Source organism: Schistocerca serialis, chromosome 11 (assembly GCF_023864345.2).
Source record: "Schistocerca serialis cubense isolate TAMUIC-IGC-003099 chromosome 11, iqSchSeri2.2, whole genome shotgun sequence".
Classification (NCBI taxonomy): Eukaryota; Metazoa; Arthropoda; class Insecta; order Orthoptera; family Acrididae; genus Schistocerca; species Schistocerca serialis.
The window spans coordinates 81,861,567-81,881,740 of record NC_064648.1 but is presented as its reverse complement, the minus strand read 5'-3'; the positions used below and the strand labels follow the sequence as shown (position 1 = coordinate 81,881,740).

Genomic DNA, 20,174 nt, shown 5'->3' with positions numbered 1-20,174 from the left:
CAGTGTCCAGTCTGACTCGATTCACCCTTTCTATAAGCCTTACAAGGACATTTTTGTAAAGCATTTGGTTGCTGATTTGTCCTGGAGCAACAAATTCTTTATGTGACTTGTTCATTCGAATTTTGTTGGGTTGAGATGTCTTAGTTTGTGTCGCTCCTAATTCATCAGCTGTGATAACACAGCTGAAACATTCATGGTCATTGGCAATCCCTTCAAGAATATCAACGCACACGTATCTTCGATTGCACTTCTGCTCAGATGTGTAGCTTTTTTGGCACCATTTTGGCACAAACTTTTCGCGTGTGCGAAACTTCGGTCAGAATTTGAAATTCACTGAAGGTATCTGAGCAGTTCACCCATCTTCCTTAGTGTTAAACGTCGGTCCAATCTCACAAGAGTACACGCAAGTTCGTCAGTTTTTCAAGTCGAAAATCTCCCTGAGCGAGGGTGATCTTCAACATGTTCTCAGCCTTCCAAAAATGATTTGCGTCAGTGAAAAACTTGTGCTCTTGATAAGTATGTTTCAGTTTCTGAGAGGTCACACTAACGGAGTCCCCAATTTTAACACAGAATTTGAAGGTGTATTGTTGCAATTTCGCTGTTCCATTTTCTTGAAACACAACGAGAACACAATTTCACTAATAGCGATGTCAAAAATCACGTGATGACTGCACGGAGCTGAAAGTCTGACTGAACATCTGTTACGATGATCACACTGATCTACACAAGCAGAACAACGTTGTTATCCTCATTACTTTTCTCAAAGATCTCTTACGCCAGAAACACAGATAACCCACTAATACATTCAATAAAGCTTATAAATTATTTTTCCCCACGTATCATCATCCATCTACTCTCTGAAAATTTACGAGCCAATGAGCAACACATCTAAATGTAAAATATGTGTCTGCTACAGCCTTAGTGCAGGGCAGTTCGTATCCCGCAAGACTGCAAAACAGACGCCTAACTGGCACTAGATTACAGTAGGAACAAAATTTTAAGGATTCACAATTCATGTGCCGAATTTTTCTGTGGTGCAGCAGTACGAAATGGTAATACGTAGTGTACCATATATCGGAAAAATCATGCGATGCTAATATTTTTTAGTTGAAAAATTGATTTACTTAGTAACCAGGTGTTAAAGTAAGAAGTTGCATTTAGTTTTTAACAAACAGTTATGGCAAATTTCTTATAGTATATAACAAAATCGTTTAACAGTTACTGGTTGCCTACCGTTCATAAATTAAATTGCTATCTTGTAGTTACATACTTAAACAAGACATTATGTTTCTCACATAACACAAATGAACACGTGTTACAACCAAAGGAACGTAATTTTACCATCACAACGATGACTGAGTTGTCAAAAAAACTGTTAGCTGTTCACTGCAGATCAGTTATGGGATTATGGGGCCTTGAGTTCAAAAGTGCAAAATGCGGGAAATATCAACCACACATAATTTGTAACAGCAGGAAAAACAGTTAACTGAGAGAATTTGCTTACGATGGGAGTAACAGAAACAGATGGTGGGACAAAATAAAATCTGGGATTCTAGTAACACGTTTTACTAGGTGGAAATCAGGTATGGTATGGATATGATATAAATGAGGTATAACATGGTACGGTAGACTTACACCATGTTGAGTGAGTGTATGCACGGGAAAAACACACCATAGATGCTAAGGACAAACTGAAATCTCTGGTCAATTATCAATTATTGCACTCACAGCACATCAACGACATATGTCGCTGTGGATGACCCCACACAGTCTCTGCCCTATAGTGCAGAGCGCTGAAGGAAGAACGAGAATAGAGGTGAGGGACTAAGGATGTGATACGTTCAGATGTAAATGACCGGTCATTCTGTGGCAGTCTCTTTCTCAAGACTCGACACGACCATTTCTGGAATGATACTGTGCATCTGCACTTGTCCAGTCGTTTACCATGGCTGTCATTTGTGTGAGACATGACCGGACCATTTCTCAAAGTCGTGGTGGGCGTGGTATGAGCACTGAAGTAGTGGTATAGGTGTGGCTCGCATGAGAAGCATCCAGTGTATCCACATGGGATGCTGGTGATGCCATTGAAAAGACAGGATTGCGGTGTCAATGACAAGGATATTGAGATGTGGAGGCCATGCAGGCCAGAGTGACTTTGATCTAATCAAAGTGAAAGGCTACATTGAGGGAGCAGTATCTTTGATGTGAGTCGCTAATTTGTTAGTAAATGCGAACTTTGATAGACTCAGAACGTGCGTCGGCCATCCATGTTTGGCCGGCGGCCATGTTGACCCAGGAATATTGAGTACCAACCTTTTTGGGCCATTGTTGAAGCCGGTGTAAGCAAAGGTGCTATCACAGAGTCTGGCATTATTGCATTGAGCTCACATTAGGAAGGGACTCCGTAAGTTGCCAGCTATAATTGAAGGGGTATTGTGCAAATGACAGCAGTTGAAATGGTGTCATGTTGTGGTCAGTTCCTCCTTTATGTTCTTTATGTGGTGTGGTAAAACATCGACCCCCTGTGGTGGATCTGTGAGAGTCGTATGTGGAACCAGATGAACCCAGCCTGTGAGATTGATGTGAATGTGTGAAGATCTACAGTGGGCGACAGTCAGGATGCATAGCAGTGAGTGATGCAGAAGACACATGGAAACTATATGCTGTATAGTGAGAGGGTGTGGCTGATGATATCAGTGGTGGGGTAACTGTGTGTGCTTCACTGTATGCCCAAGATCACTGATAGAGAGGGTCTGACATAGAGCAAGGAGTGGGCATGGTGGAATGTTGGGTGGGCGTGACTGGCTGGTGGAACCAGTCCACCCTTGAGCTCTCACTCTCGTCATGGTGGATGTTTCTCAAGGCTGTCAGCTGCCTGCCCACGAGGGCGAGACCTGCGAATATGTCGTTATGATCTTGTGGAAGCAAAGTGTCCTCCATATGAGGTGCATCCTATGATGCACAGCAGTTGGCATAGTCTTTTGTAGATCAAGTATCTCAGCTAAAATCAGACAATACAGAGATGCAGAATCGGGTGACGTGAAAGAAGATAGTGCTTCCTCCAGTTTGACATCTCCTTCATTATATTCAGCTAATGCCAGTTTTGTTAGCCACGTTTTACATGAGGCAACAGATGTAACCACAAAGCTAAATTTCTGAGAGATGAGCAGGTGTTACAGATGACCAAACTAGCGCAAGAAGCAAAGACTTACATGATGTATTATGAAAACTTAAGAAATGTGCTTTTGTTTGAACAGCTGAAAGAAGGTGTTGTGCTGCACTGTAAGAACCGAAATAGGTCTACGTCCCTTCATGAACAGTTGAGTGGGGTGTCCACAGAGGCAAAATGACTCAGTGGTAATTTTTGTCAAGAGGATAAAGAACAGTAATGCTAATATCTATGATTTGACAGGAAATAACAAAACAAATAAGTTATTTAATTTTATGTCACATGGATCATTTGCATGATAATTTGTAATGTTGTGTAATGGACCATTTTACTTTTATGTAGCAAATTAATTTGAAAATATGGATACATACTGAATATTTATAAGCTTTTTGTTATTATTACTATTATTATTATTAGCAGCAGTATTAGTAGTGGTAGTAGTACTAGTAGTAGTTGTTGTAGTAGTAGCAGTAGTAGCAGTAGTAGTAATAGTGGTAGTAGTAGCTGACATAGTAGTAGCATTAAATATATGGACTTGAGTTGGTAATTCCTACCCATCACCTTTCACACAATACAATATAAGAAATTCTTCAGTGGAGTAAAATGGCTTGTCAAGGAGAAACTTTTTCAGTTTATTTTCAAAGTTGACTTACTTATCTGTCACATATTTTATGCCGCTGGGTGAATTATCAAACATTTTAGTTGTAGTACTGTGTACTCCTTTCTATGCTAAACACTACCCTGATGTGGACTAATGATTGTAATTTTCCTTTCTGGTATTGTAATTACGTACATCATTGATACTTTTGAACTACAATAGATTTCATGATGGAATAAACATACTGGGAAGCAGTGGTCAGAATGACCAACTCCTTCACCATATATCTACATGATGTCCGCCCCTGGTAGCTGAGTGGTCAGCGTGATGGAATGTCATACCTATCGGCCCAGGTTCGATTCCCTGCTGGGTCGGAGATTTTCTCCAGTCAGGGACTGGGTGTTGCCTTGTCCTTATCATCATCGTTTCACTCCCATCGACACGCAAGTCACTGAAGCGGCATCAACTCGAAAGACTTGCACCAAGTGAATGGTCTACCTGAAGGGAGGCCCTAGCAACATGGCATTTACATTTTTTACATGATGATCATGGGTGAGCACCAAATATTATGCGTACAGCACGTTTTTGAGCGGTTAAGACTTTCTTCCTTAAAGATGAGTTACCCCAGAACATTATTCCATATGACATTATTGAATTAAAATATACTAAATATGTCAGCTTACTGATTTGCCTCTCCACAAGATCTTCAATTGTGAGGAAATGTGGTTCCCATATTACCTTTTCCCAGTTCTAATTTGCATCAATATGGACATCTAAATATTTTGAAGCCTCAACCCTATTTACTATTTCCTCACCATGTGCTAGACCTGTCATTAGTGTGGTACCCCACATGTCCATAATTAATTTCTTGTGTTTTTTCAAAATTGGGGGTGGGAGCATTGAGATAAAACCAGCCAATGATACTGTTAAGAACCGCATATACCGTTCATCTGTCACTGTGTGTATGCTTTAACAGACTAAAATGTTAGCCTCATCTGCAAAAAGAACTAATTCTGATTGTTGTATATTAGATGGAAAATGATGTATGTATGTGAGGAACATTTATGTAACTAAGATAGAGTCTTGGGGAAATAAGCTACACTTTTTTCTGTGCATTCTTAAGTATTTTGTGGAGTTTTGATGCAATATTGACTTGTTTCAAAACATGGTGTCTGAATTCTGATTCTAACATATAAACGATATCTCTCTGACACAAGGAACCACAAGGATATTGCTTTGTGAGACGGTGGGCACTCATAAATTTTCTGCAAGAACCTTAGTTAACCTTTCTTTCCCTCTCCTAGTCAGATTTCTAGTACATCCCCATATCCTAACTGTAGCAACTGGCACTGTGCTCATATGATGTTTCATTTCAGCCAGCAACAGCTTGTTCACAACAGTGTCAACCCATGCCTGGCCATGGTGCTGTAGAGCCTCCAAAAACTTCAGATTTGAGTGTGCAGTTGCTACTCCTATTTCATCCAGGTCACCTCTGTGGCTGTAATTACTATCCTTAATCAGGCAGCTCCAAACTCATCTAAATGCTTCTAACCTGGCACCCTTTTCCTTATTTGTCCTTTCCTTTACCAGTTGGCAAACATCCCTCCCATGGCTAATACTTAACAACAACACACTTTTCTACCTGTTCTCTTTTGGTACTGATTTACTCTTAGTTTCTTTACTGCACCCTATAGTAACTTACAACTGGATGAGGTTCTTCCCTTACAACTTCAGATAGCAAATCAAATTTATTTTGTAGCGTAATGTTGAATGTAGATTAAAAAGTAGGAAAGATATTCCCCTTTCTCCCATTGTTTGTTATCTTACCCATTTCCTTGATTTCCCCCCCCCCCCTTCCCTCATCCTATCTAATTCCAATTTCGCGTTTTCTGAGTCAGGTTCAAGCGCAAAAATCATTGCCTCATGTTGGTAGATTTTCTTGCCTTTTTGTCAGAGCCTACAGTTTCATGGGAGATCCTCTTTGAGTTCCCCATTCAGGTAGCCCACTACAATCACTTAATTGAAACTCCAACTCACAGCCAAAACGTACCAATCCCTCTCTGACTATCGTACAGCAGCGTCCATACTTTCCACGTTTTAAAACACAGTTCTAAAGCTTAACTCACTTTACACTCCATGAATTTTCGTTATTTATGAGCCGCAAAAATTAGGCATACAAATTGGCGCTTGGTGTATGCTATAAAATAAAAGGTTTTGTTATTTCCACTTACAACACGACTTCAGCGCTCAGTAACTGCACTGTATGTTAATTAACTTCTTCACAACAGAATGTACCTTGTAACGGAACTTTAATGTACGCATACTCTGTGTGAAGAAACCAGTAGTGCAAAAGCTTCTAAATCGAACAACTTAAGATTAACGAAGCTTTACAAAAACATGCACTTAATAATAATGGGCGCATTATACTTACATTTCTAGGACGAAATGGGATTTTTTCAGTTTACTGCACCAAAACGTAGAAAAAAGTATGATAACAACTCGATATTTTTGCATTTTCTGGAATATAGTACGATAGCAACTCGATATTTTTGCGTTTTCTGGAATCTTACATAAATAGTAAAACCTTTAACAGCAATCTTAAAAATCACACTAGGGCACGTATTTAGTGAGTAATCTGTACTAAAACATCTGTCATTACAATCTAGATAACTTATCTTCAGTGCAAAAACTGCATGTCTCGATTGGTGCATGGCTGCCAACCTCTGCAGGAAGAGGAGCATAAGGTACTGGGCACCTACCTAAGGGGTCTGCAACCCAATTTGTCGAGGAGCGTACATACAGAAAACTAGAAAGATCTGGCTGTCATCATAAGCGGTTCGAAGTGATAGATGTAGTGACAAGAGTGTGGGATAAAAGAAATATCCTCTCTGCTGATATATAAATGGCGGTTTATGCTACATTCAGAGACAATGTAAGAGGAGTGGGGTAGTTGGGCACTGATAATATGACTATGAATAAGAAGCAAAATGGGAAAGAGTGAGGTAATCAGTTGTTAAACACATATGGGAACTCCAAATATGCTGGACAGCGTCCTCAGTAAGTTTAAGTGGTAGAAAGACGTTAGCAGAGTCAGAGTGTTTTTTAAATGGCTTAATGAATAGAAGAGAGCATAAGTTCTTGTCAGACACAGGTGTCATGTGTCTGTGGTGAGTGGACCCCTTATGTAAGAGGTGCTTGAACCCATCATGTTGTAGGTTAAATCGGATAGGAAATAATGATGAAACCAACGATATTAGATTTTCAGTTTGGAGTGCAACAACTCCACGAGAGTATGGAAGTTTCGTCACGTAGGTGAAGTGTACGGGGCAATCCTGTGTTAATATTTCTTGGATAAACACATATGTGTTAAAGAAATGGACAACTGGTAATGGAACTTCACCAAAACATTGAAGGATATGTCAAAGAGGGTCCAAAAAAGTGAAACAAATTCCTAAACTGCCAGGAAAGAGATTCCATGCTGACGTTTCAAGAGTTTTCCTTATTTTGGCGCTCCACCTGAAGCTGCTGCTATCCATCATCCATTTGGGTGTTTGCTAGGTTTTCACTTACAGAGTGCTGGTATTTTCCATCAACTCCTCTTGTTCTCATGAGAAGGAATGTCCGACTGAGTCTCTAGCCAGTGGCGTAGCGTGAGGGGACACTTTGAGACTTAGTCTCCACAGTATTCATGCTTAAAAAAGATGCAGTAGTAATTAATAACAAAAATATAAACAACTTTCTACTAAGAGCTCTAAATGTGCGAAGACATCAGTTTTGTAGCCCGCGCCGCCGCACCCTCAGTATTGGTGTGTCTGCCTGCTTGAGACTCGACTGCTCTCAGTCTCCACGTCCCTCCCCTTTCGCGTCTGTGTGCCCCTGAGTGTTAGTGGCATTCTCGGCTCCCCTCCACTTCCCCTTCCACGATGGCCGGTGCGCTGCATTTGCTAGCAGGTATCGAGATAGTCTTTGCCACTTCTATGCTGGCTTTTAACACGGAAGTGAACAGTCGTGCAGTTTGTGTTCATAGTCATTCGTGTGTGATTTTAGTGCATATTTTCGTTGTGTCGCCAACATGAGTGAGCCAGCAACTGAACACTTTATAGAATTTCTATAAAAAACGCCTTTTTCTACATTACTGTAGGACAAAAAAGTGCGAATTGAATGACAAATGACCTACTCTTAAACTCGGTGTAGTTTTAAGTTAAACCAAAGAAAAACGCATTTTTCAGACAGCCTGGTACGAAAAGTATGTTTGGCTAACTGCGAATGCAGTTAATAACAGATTATTTTGTTATATATGTCTTGTGTTTGGTGGTGTAAAGGAATGATGCAATGAGGGCAATTGTACAATAAAGAACTTTGACAGGAAAGCACAAAAGCATCAGATATGAAAACGTCACCTGCAGAACAAAGAATCATTTCAGTTACTGGGCAAAAGTAGAACTGAGCACGCCCTTTCTGAAGCCGCTCGTCTGACAGCAATAAAATACAACAAACAAGCTGCATCCAGCAGGAGAGTATTGGCCCGTCTTATTGAGGCAATTGTATTTCTTTGTAAACAAGAAGTAGCCTTTTGCGGCCATCGCGAAGACGAATCCGCCAGCAACAAAGGTAACTATCTGGAATTGTTGGATTTACTAGCTCAAGGAGAGCAGTTAATCCGAGACCATCTGTCGTCATCTTCAACCTTTAAAGGAACTTATCCAGATATACAGAATAATGTAATAGAAATGATAACTTTGGAAGTTAATGAGAAAATAAAATCTGAAATTCAGAACAGCAATTTCATTTCGATTCAGGCTGATGAAACATTAGACGTGTCATGGAAGAGTCAAATGAGTATAATATTCAGGTACTGTATTGCAGACAGAATTGAGGAAAGATTCGCTGGATTTTACAATGTTTCTGGAGATAAAACTGCTGAAGGTTTGTCAAACATTATTCATGCAGTATTGAAAGTATAGAATGTGGAAGGAAAAGTGGTTAGTCAAACATATGATGGCACTTCAGTAATGGCGGGCAGAGAAAGAGGATACAACAATTGGTGAAGCAGTTAGTTCTGCCTCTATGCGCTGTTTATTCATTGTTATGCACACCAGCTGAATTTGGTGCTGTTACATGCCTCCAAAACCATCCGACAGGTACGCATGTTTGTAAGTGAACTTACTGCATTCCATTAGTTTTTCAGCAAATCATAAAATCGAACTGTATTGGTAACTGAGAAAGGATTTAAACTGCCACCTGCAAGCAACACTCGCCGGAACTTTCGTTCCAGGGCAGCTTCAAGAACATCTAGTTATTTATCAGGACTATATAGTGTTTTTAATTGTATATTCGATGATACAGACTCTCAGTGGGACCCAGAATCTTTGAGCTGTGGTGTGGGAATGAAACGACGGATGGATGATCCTACGTTTGTCTACTTGCATTGCTTCCACCGAGGGTGCTTGGTTTATGTTGAACATCTCTTTAATGTTCTTCAGTAAGAATCTGTCAGTATAACTGCTTGCCACGGCGAAATATAAACTGTTTTGGGTAACTTACGTCAATTAATAACGGATACAATCGCTAATTAATCCATTAAATGCAGCTTGTGTTTGAATGGCAACTTATCATTCTGTGACAGTCAAAAGACATCTCTCAGGGCACTAACTTCCGAGATACTGGATTTACAAATTGTTCAGATGGAATGAAACGAAAAGTGTTTCCCAAACTATCAAAAAGAATTTCCAAAGTTGAAACTGCTTCAATTATTAGAACAGTATTCTTTTTTCAAACAAGAAAAACTTGAAAGTGAACAGTGTAACATAAACGATGATGAGAAAAAACACTTACCTCAAAGAATCCTCTTTAAGTACAATGTCAAAAATGATTTAGATTCCATTTATGAAGAATCTTCGAAGTTCCTGCGTTTGGCTTTGACCCTACCCGCAACTACAGCAAGAAGTGAATGAAGCATGAGTGCTCTTAAACGAGTGAAGAATTATTCATTATGCCGCCAGAAGCTGAAAATGCACATCGAGTGAAGAATTATTTAAGGAATTCAATATCCAACATCCGGCTGTCGTTTTTGAGCACGTTGTTGTTGTTGTTGTGATGTTGTGGTCTTCAGTCCTGAGATTGGTTTGATGCAGCTCTCCATGCTACTCTATCCTGTGCAAGCTTCTTCATCTCCCAGTACCTACTGCAGCCTACATCCTTCTGAATCTGCTTAGTGTATTCATCTGTTGGTCTCCCTCTACGATTTTTACCCTCCACGCTGCCCTCTAATACTAAATTGATGATCCCTTGATGCCTCAGAACATGTCCTACCAACCGATCCCTTCTTCTGGTCAAGTTGTGCCACAAACTTCTCTTCTCCCCAATCCTATTCAATACTTCCTCATTAGTTATGTGATCTACCCATCTAATCTTAAGCATTCTTCTGTAGCACCACATTTCGAAAGCTTCTATTCTCTTCTTGTCCAAACTATTTATCGTCCATGTTTCACTTCCATACATGGCTACACTCCATACAAATACTTTCAGAAATGACTTCATTACACTTAAATCTATACTCGATGTTAACAAATATCTCTTCTTCAGAAACGCTTTTCTTGCCATTACTAGTCTACATTTTATATCCTCTCTACTTCGACCATCATCAGTTAATTTGCTCCCCAAATAGCAAACCTCCTTTACTACTTTAAGTGTCTCATTTCCTAATCTAATTATTTCAGCATCACCCGACTTAATTCGACTACATTCCTTTATCCTCGTTTTGCTTTTGTTGATGTTCATCTTATATCCTCCTTTCAAGACACTGTCCATTCCATTCAACTGCTCTTCCAAGCCCTTTGCTGTCTCTGACAGAATTACAATATCATCGGCGAACCTCAAAGTTTTTATTTCTTCTCCATGGATTTTAATACCTATTCCAAATGTTTCTTTTGTTTCCTTTACTGCTTGCTCAATATACAGATTGAATAACATTGGAGAGAGGCTACAACCCGTGTCTTACTCCCTTCCCAACCACTGCTTCCCTTTCATGTCCCTCAACTCTTATAACTGCCATCTGGTTTCTGTACAAATTGTAAATAGCCTTTCGCTCCCTGTATTTTACCCCTGCCACCTTTAGAATTTGAAAGAGAGTATTCCAGTCAACATTGTCAAAAGCTCTCTCTAAGTCTACAAATGCTAGAAACGTAGGTTTGCCTTTCCGTAGGGTCAGTATTGCCTCACGTGTTCCAGTGTTTCTACGGAATCCAAACTGATCTTCCCCGAGGTCAGCTTCTACTAGTTTTTCCATTTGTCTGTAAAGAATTCGTGTTAGTGTTTTGCAGCTGTGGCTTATTAAACTGATTGTTCGATAATTTTCACATCTGTCAACACCTGCTTTCTTTGGGATTGGAATTATTATATTGTTCTTGAAGTCTGGGGGTATTTCGCCTGTTTCATACATCTTGCTCACCAGATGGTAGAGTTTTGACAGGACTGGCTCTCCCAAGGCCGTCAGTAGTTCCAATGGAATGTTGTCTACTCCGGGGGCCTTGTTCCGACTCAGGTCTTTCATTGCTCTGTCAAACTCTTCACGCAGTATCATATCTCCCATTTCATCTTTATCTACATCCTCTCCCATTTCCATAATATTATCCTCAAGTACATCGCCCTTGTATAGGCCCTCTATATACTCCTTCCACCTTTCTGCTTTCCCTTCTTTGCTTAGAACTGGGTTTCCATCTGAGCTCTTGATGTTCATACAAGTGGTTCTCTTATCTCTAAAGGTCTCTTTAATTTTCCTGTAGGCGGTATCTATCTTACCCCTAGTGAGATAAGCCTCTACATCCTTACATTTGTCCTCTAGCCATCCCTGCTTAGCCATTTTGCACTTCCTCTCGATCTCATTTTTGAGACATTTGTATTCCTTTTTGCCTGCTTCATTTACTGTATTTTTATATTTTCTCATTTCATCAATTAAATTCAATATTACTTCTGTTACCCAAGGATTTCTACTAGCCCTCGTCTTTTTACCTTCTTGATCCTCTGCTGCCTTCACTACTTCATCCCTCAAAGCTACCCATTCTTCTTCTACTCTATTTCTTTCCGCCATTCCTGTTAATTGTTCCCTTATGCTTTCCCTGAAACTCTGTACAACCTCTGGTTCTTTCAGTTTATTCAGGTCCCATCTTAAATTGCCACCTTTTTGCAGTTTCTTCAGTTTTAATCTACAGGTTATAGCCAACAGATTGTGGTCAGAGTCCACATCAGCCCCTGGAAATGTCTTACAATTTAAAACCTGGTTCCTAAATTTCTGTCTTACTATTATATAATCTATCTGATACCTTTTAGTATCTCCAGGGTTTTTCCATGTATACAGTCTTCTTTCATGATTCTTAAACCTAGTGTTAGCTATGATTAAGTTGTGCTCTATGCAAAATTCTACCAGGCGGCTTCCTCTTTCATTTCTTAGCCCCAATCCATATTCACCTACTACGTTTCCTTCTCTCCTTTTTCCTACACTCGAATTCCAGTCACCCATGACTATTAAATTTTCGTCTCCCTTCACTATCTGAATAATTTCTTTTATTTCATCATACATTTCTTCAATTTCTTCGTCATCTGCAGAGCTAGTTGGCATATAAACTTGTACTACTGTAGTAGGTGTGGGCTTCGTATCTATCTTGGCCACAACAATTCGTAGATGTATATGATTACATCTCTGCTGACGGAAAATTGAAGAACAAAATAGCAATTATTTTATGCACCTCGTTTATCTTTTTATATCGGTTTCGCTTTCTGTTGGTCTTCTGAGTTTGATGTGGGAAAGACACATGTAACTGAGTTTCAGTGATTTGTTAAGTAAAAGTTCTAATATGCGGGAGTCGCAAGTTTCTCATTGTACTGCCGCGATATGTCTTAATTTTCTTCTCCTCATGTGACGAAGACTTGCATTTTAAAATTCAACTCTGCTGAGAGAAAGTCAACACAAGAAAAGAATAGCCACTGCAGCTACGCCGCCATTGTTGTACGTCGTTGGGGAGACAAGGTAAATTACCAAGCTGCACACTAAAACTACGAGATTAACATTTATTAATGTCTTAGAACGCATCTATACCTAAGCGCGTTTGTGGGAAGACAATTTTTGGTGTGACTTGCCTATAATTCCTGCGTATATCTTTCTCCCCAACCGATATAACCAAGCAGTGCATTGGTAGTTAGGCCCTCCACTGTTAACTCCTGAGCCGGCCGCGGTGGCCGTGCGGTTCTGGCGCTGCAGTCCGGAACCGCGGGACTGCTACGGTCGCAGGTTCGAATCCTGCCTCGGGCATGGGTGTGTGTGATGTCCTTAGGTTAGTTAGGTTTAAGTAGTTCTAAGTTCTAGGGGACTTATGACCTAAGATGTTGAGTCCCATAGTGCTCAGAGTCATTTTTTTTGTTAACTCCTGAACAATTACTAGCTGGCCTGTGAAAGGCCTGGTAGGAAATGTCAATGAGTTAGGGCTTATCACCACACCCACTGAGCAAATCTTGTCATTAATTTAGTACGCTGCAATGGTACAAATCAAAACGGACCAAACTCAAGTGTATTTGTCGATTCGAATTCCAATCGCAAGTATGAATGCGAGGTAGATGTTTTTCACAGTCCATTATTACCAGTAAAGTAGGGAATCTTGGGCAAATGGATGCAAACAAGAACAGCAGAGTTGATGTTCACATCCAAGGAAGGGAAAAGTTATGCATAAATTTTGGCAGATGAACTCCATCATTGTCAGAGACAGCTGGCCGTGATATGGCTGACTCAGATGGTCCAGATCAGCACAAAGGTATGTGAGATTTGATTGTTTTTTTAGGCCGAGCGGTAGCAGAGGGATGTTCAAGGAATATCTTGGCGCCACAACTGATCTTCCAGAGAGCTGGAATACAATGGATACACACCATATATAAAATCGCCTATTGAGCAAGGTTCGTCCAGAGGCACAATAAGACTAGAGCTGTCAGATAGTGGTTTCTTAATAAATAGTACAACCTGCAACATCACAGGAAACACTTCCTATCTCCTAGCTACTATAAAAAGGATCACCATTGTAAATGTAAAATAATCTTCATTGTACTGTCCACATAGATCGGAAATTCTTCCAGTCCAGAACCTAATCCACTTTAATGACACCTTGCAACCTGACCTTATCCACTCACTGGACTAGAAGACTTTCTGTAGTGAATTTTTACCTGCTTTCTTGAAAAGGTATAATTTTCGTCTATTTTTGGAGGATTTGGTGGTTACAATATTCAGTCTCGCTACGACAACCATATGTTCACCAATCCCTGTATCCGTTTTGATGTTTGTTATTAGCTCAGGATTATTTGTTGCTAACAGGTCAAGTGTGTTTTCACAGTGGTTTACAATTTCGATTGGGTTCATGAACTAACTGCTCGAAATAATTTTCAGAGAATGCATTTAGCACAATTTCGGATTTAGACACGTATTTCCGCCAACGTAACGAGGGTAAATTAAAGTCACTACCAACTGGAATTGAATTATTCGTGTACGTGTTTGAAATTAAAGTTATGTTTCGTTTCAACCTTTCAGCAATTGTATCATCTGAATTTGGGGGTCGGTAAAAAGATCCAATTATTATTTTACTCCGGTTGCCAAGAATGACCTCTGTCCATACGAGCTCACAGGAAATATCTACTTTATTTTCACTACAGGATAAACTCACTAACAGTCATAAATTTTGCCTAGAGCAGCATGTGTAAGCATGTGCAACAGATGCAGAATTTCATATTAAATCACTCTTAATAATAAGTGTATACTGAGCACCAGCAGGTATTTCAATCTGTTCATAAATCAACAAAATTTCAGAACAAAACTCAGTAACAATGTGGGGAAGTTAGCAAAGAGTTCGAAAGTTTTGTCGTTAGGTAGTTCTCATGCCAGAGGTATAGGGTTATTCAGGGCGCATCAGGATCATAATACCAGGTCACCAATTTCTTTACACCTACTGCTCCTCTGGGTCAAGTGATGGAGGACTTTGGTTCACTCTGTAAAAACCTTACAAAGGAAGACACAGTGGTTATTGTGGGTGGGATAGGCAACAGTACTGACATATGCTCAGTACAATATAGAGTGTGACCTACAAAGGCTGTATCTGCTTCGAGACATACCAGTGTGGAGTCTAAGTTGATTCTGAGATGCCATATCTGATCTCATTTGAACTCTTCTCTCACGAGAGTTAACTTGGAGTTGGAGCTGATACTTTGGTTGGGGTAGGCTCACATGTTGGTGTGGTTGATTCTCTCAGGAGGTATGGTTAGATTAGGCATGACCTAGGCAACAACAGGAAAGGGAAGGGTAAAGAGTCTGGGCTAATAGCAGGAATTTTAAGGGGGGGGGGACTGCCATGAGGGGTTAAATACTAGTGTCTACAGGTGTTGAACCAGCACCCTTTTTAGAACAGGCAGGAACAAAGGAGACAAGTTTTAAGGGAGGTCAGGATTGAAACGAACCTTCAGTATGAGAAAGAAACTAAGCAGCACAATTCTGGCACATTGGATCAGCAAGCACAGTTGTTGGTTAAGAATTTTCATCAATCAATAGAAAGTTTATTTCCACACAGTTTTATCTCAGTCAGTGTGAAATGCCAACTGTTTTTAGTGCATTAAAATATACTAGGACTAAGAGGTAAAATTAACGAACTACTTATGTGCAAATCCAACCCAGTTGATATAATCTCCCTCTCTGAACACCATAAGACCATTAGTAGAGATGTATTAAGCGTTACTTATCTTCTCACCTTCATAGGGCAGAAATGGGGGATAGATGAGTTGCCATTTTCTTCAGGATCTGCCATACATTTAATATCATGGACAGTAATATATTTTGCCCAGAGCAGCATGTGGAAGCACGTGCCACAGAAACAAAATTTCATAATAAATCATTATAAATAATAAGTGTATACTGAGTACTGGCGGGTAATTTAATCTGTCCATAAATCACTTTGAAGCTCTATCTGCCTATTTAATAACAAAAAAGAAAGAATTTGTGGTTGCTGGTAAATTTGATGCTGATTTCCTTGAAAACTCTTCCAGTACGAACTTACTGTAGTCAGTAGCACTGTCATTCAACTTAATTCATAATATTAACTTTCCAACTTGAATAGCTATGACACATTAGTATACCTTTTCTTATTTTGTAAATATTTATTGCGTATTCTTGTTTGATGAGACGTTCCACATCCAAAAGGATTTTCTCAGTGTGGATCAATTGGAACGCAAAGTACCTTGTATCACATGTGCTTCTACAGTGGTGTTGATTTGATGGATCAGAGTCCAAGGGCAGTAGAGAGATCTTACAAAGACATAGAATAGCCTGGTATTCTTTGAATAATCAGTTAGAAGAGGTGTGCAGGAAGCCATAAGTGCCTCCCACACCTATCTTCACATAGACACTTGGGCGTCTTACTCTTTTATAATTTATTTCTGCTAAGGCAGAAATGGTTTAAGCCATCTATAATTGCCTCTCTTTTGTTTTATCTCTGCTACAGAGCAGATTACCCCTCCTCTGTAGTTCTTGAGACTGGCTGTTCCATCCTTCTGAGGGTCTCACTCTAAATTAACACAGCTACACCCACAGACCTCTTTGACTTTCGATGATCCCTCACACAACTGCCAAACCTATCCTTCGCTCAATCCACTGTTCTGTAAACTGCAGCGGCTCCTAAACTGCCAGGAATGAGATTCCATGCTGATATATCAATAGTTTTCCTTATTTTGGCGCTCCACCTGAAGCTGCTACTGTTCATCATCCATTTGGGTGTTTGCTAGGTTTTCACTTACAGAGTGCTGGTATTTTCCATCAAGTCCTCTTGTTCTCATTAGATGGAAGGTCCAACTGAGTCTCTAGCCAGTGGCGCAGCGTGAGGGGAGACTTTGAGACTTAGTCTCCCCTGTATTCGCGCTTAAAAAGATGCAATAGTAAATTATAACAAAAATATAAACAACTTTCTACCAAGAGCTCTAAATGTGCGAAGACATCAGTTTTGTAGCCCGCGCCGCCGCACCGTGAGTATTGCTGTGTCTGCCTGCTTGAGACTCGACTGCTCTCAGTCTCCGCCTCCCTCCCCTTTCCTGTCTGTGTGCCCCTGAGCGTTAGTGGCGTTCTCGGCTCCCCTCCACTTCCCCTTCCACGAAGGACGGAGCGCTGCATTTGCTAGCAGGTATCGAGATCGTCTTTGCCGCTTCTATGCTGGCTTTTAACACGGAAGTGAACAGTTGCGCAGTTTGCGTATATAGTCATTCTTGTGTGATTTTTGTGCATAATTTCGTTGTGTCGCTAACATGAGTGAGCCAGCAACTGAACACTTTATAGAATTTTTATTAAAAACGCCTTTTTCTACATATCCGTACGACAAAAAAGTGCGAATCGAATGACAAATGACCTACTCCTATATCAGTGTAGTTGTAAGGTAAGCGAAACAAAAACGCACTTTTCAGACAGCCTGGTACGAAAAGTATGCTTGGCTAACTGCGAATGCAGTTAATAACAGATTATATTGTTATATATGTCTTCTGTTTGGTGGTGAAAAGGAATGATGCAATGAGGGCATTTGTACAATAAAGAACTTTGACAGGAAAGCACAAAAGCATCAGATATCAAAACGTCACCTGCAGAACAAAGACTCATTTCAGTTACTGGGCAAAAGTAGAATTGAGCACGCCATTTCTGAAGCCGCTCGTCTGACAGCATTAAAATACAACAAACAAGCTGCATCCAGCAGGAGAGTATTGGCCCGTCTTATTCAGGCAATTGTATTTCTTTGTAAACAAGAAGTAGCCTTTTGCGGCCATCGAGAAGACGAATCCTCCAGCAACAAAGGTAACTATCTGGAATTGTTGGATTTACTAGCTCAAGGAGAGCAGTTAATCCGAGACCATCTGTCATCATCTTCAACCTTTAAAGGAACTTCTCCAGATATACAGAATGATGTAATAGAAATGATAACTTTGGAAGTTAATGAGAAAATAAAATCTAAAATTCAGAACTGCAATTTCATTTCGATTCAGTCTGATGAAACATTAGACGTGTCATGCAAGAGTCAAATGAGTATAATATTCAGGTACTGTATTGCAGACAGAATTGGGGAAGATTCGCTGGATTTTATAATGTTTCTGGAGATGAAACTGCTGAAGGTTTGTCAAACATTATTCATGCAGTATTGAAAGAATAGAACGTGGAATGAAAAGTGGTTAGTCAAACATATGATGGCACTTCAGTAATGGCGGGCAGAGAAAGAGGACTACAACAATTGGTGAAGAAGTTCTGGCTCTATGCGCTGTTTATTCATTGTTATGCACACCAGCTGAATTTGGTGCTCTTACATGCCTCCAAAAGCATCCGACAGGTACGCATGTTTGTCAGTGAACTTACTGCATTCCATTCGTTTTTCAGCAAATCATAAAAACGAACTGTATTGCTAACTGAGAAAGGATTTAAACTGCCACCTGCAAGCAACACTCGCCGGAACTTTCGTTCCAGGGCAGTTTCAAGAACATCTAGCCATTTCTCAGGACTATACAGTGTTTTTAATTGTATATTTGATGATACAGACTATCAGTGGGACCCAGAATCTTTGAGCTGTGTTGTGGGAATGAAACGACAGAGGGATGATCCTACGTTTGTCTACTTGCTTTGCTTCTACCAAGGGTGCTTGGTTTATTTTGAACATCTCTTTAATGTTCTTCAGTAAAAATCTGTCAGTATAACTGCTTGCCACGGCGAAATAAAAACTGTTTTGGGAAACTTACGACAATTAAGAACGGAAACATTCGCTAATGGATGCATTAAATGCAGCTTGTGTTTGAATGGCAACTTTTCATTCTGTGACAGTCAAAAGACATCTCTCAGGGCACGAACTTACGAGATACTGGATTTACAAATTGTTCAGATGGAATGAAATGAAAAGTGTTTCCCAAACTATCAAAAAGAATTCCCAAAGTTGAAACTGCTTCAATTATTAGAACAGTATTCTTTTTTCAAACAAGAACAACTTGAAAGTGAACAGTGTAACGTAAATGATGATGAGAAAAAACACTTATCTCCAAGAATCCTCTTAAAGTACATTGTCAACAATGATTTAGACTGTTTATGAAGAATCTTCGAAGTTCCTGGATTTGGCTTTGACCCTACCCGCAACTACAGCAAGCAGTGAATGAAGCATGAGTGCTCTTAAACGAGTGAAGAATTATTCATTATGCCGCCAGAAGTTGAAAATGCACATCGAGTGAAGAATTATTTAAGGAATTAAATGTCCAACGTCTGGCTGTCGTTTTTGAGCACGTTAGCCATAGAAAAGACACTACCTGGAGAGCTATCGAGTGATCAGATCTTTGTAGACTGAGTTATAGATTTATTCGTGAAAAGAAAAGACAGGCGCAATGCACTTGCGTACAAGAAAATATAAGTGCTTCTTCTCTTGCTGCTGGGGTTCTACAAATTTGTCATCGTTTCTTGAACAAGTTAGTTATTATTATTATTATTATTATTATTACTATTATTAGTGCCGGTGGTAGTGGTATTGGTGGTAGTAGTAGTGATAGTAGTAGTAGTAGTAGCTGTTGTTTTATTTGATGCATTTTTTTCATTTGTTTAAATTATTGTACTATTTTGTCTCCTTATAATAACTGAAGAGTCTCCCCAACCTTTACAACCACACTGTGCCACTGGTCTCTACTGAGCACATTGTGCATATTTCCCCCTTAAACGTGAAGAGATTTTATGCTGTGGTTGTTGTTCGACACATGATCAATTATATTCAAAATCTAGTGTTTGATAAGCTTCATTTTTAGTATCACTGTACCAAAAGCCTTCTACTGTCATTTCTTCTCCACTAACAAATGAATAATCTCTTTCTCACTGGACAGTTATTCAGACCGACTGGATTGTTATTCAAGCCAAATGAAACATACTTTTTTATGGGAAGTTGTTGCCTTAGGTGAAGCCTCAACTCTTTCTGAAGAGATAGTGACCACTGATTGTATAGTGGGTACTTAAGGAGGCTAATAGCTCGCATTATATCAATATTTGTAGAAAACCAATTTATCACAGGATAATTAAATAGATTTATCTTACGTAACTGCCCCAGTGGGATACTGGTGTACTCTTCCTTTCTGTACATACAAAGTTCCAAATCTCACAACTCTCTCATGTGCAATGAACTGGAAACAAATACATGAAACTACATACATGTGCAACTCTATAGCTCCATTTTGTACAAATTTACAGGGATTAATATATGGGTGGGATAACTCACGTGGCGCCAAAGTTAAATTACTGTTACTCCTGACAGATAATTAATGAAGGGATGAAGGAATTAATTTATCCATGTTAAACAAATGGTTACTTCATAAACTTAAATCACAAGAAAATTT

At 39.7% G+C, this 20,174-nt stretch overlaps 1 protein-coding gene across 4 annotated transcripts in view; it reads right to left on the bottom strand.

Moving 5' to 3' along the window:
* Nucleotides 1-20,174, bottom strand: part of LOC126427048 (zinc finger protein 3 homolog) — a 580,742-nt gene that overhangs the window by 268,793 nt on the left and 291,775 nt on the right. The window lies entirely within an intron of this gene.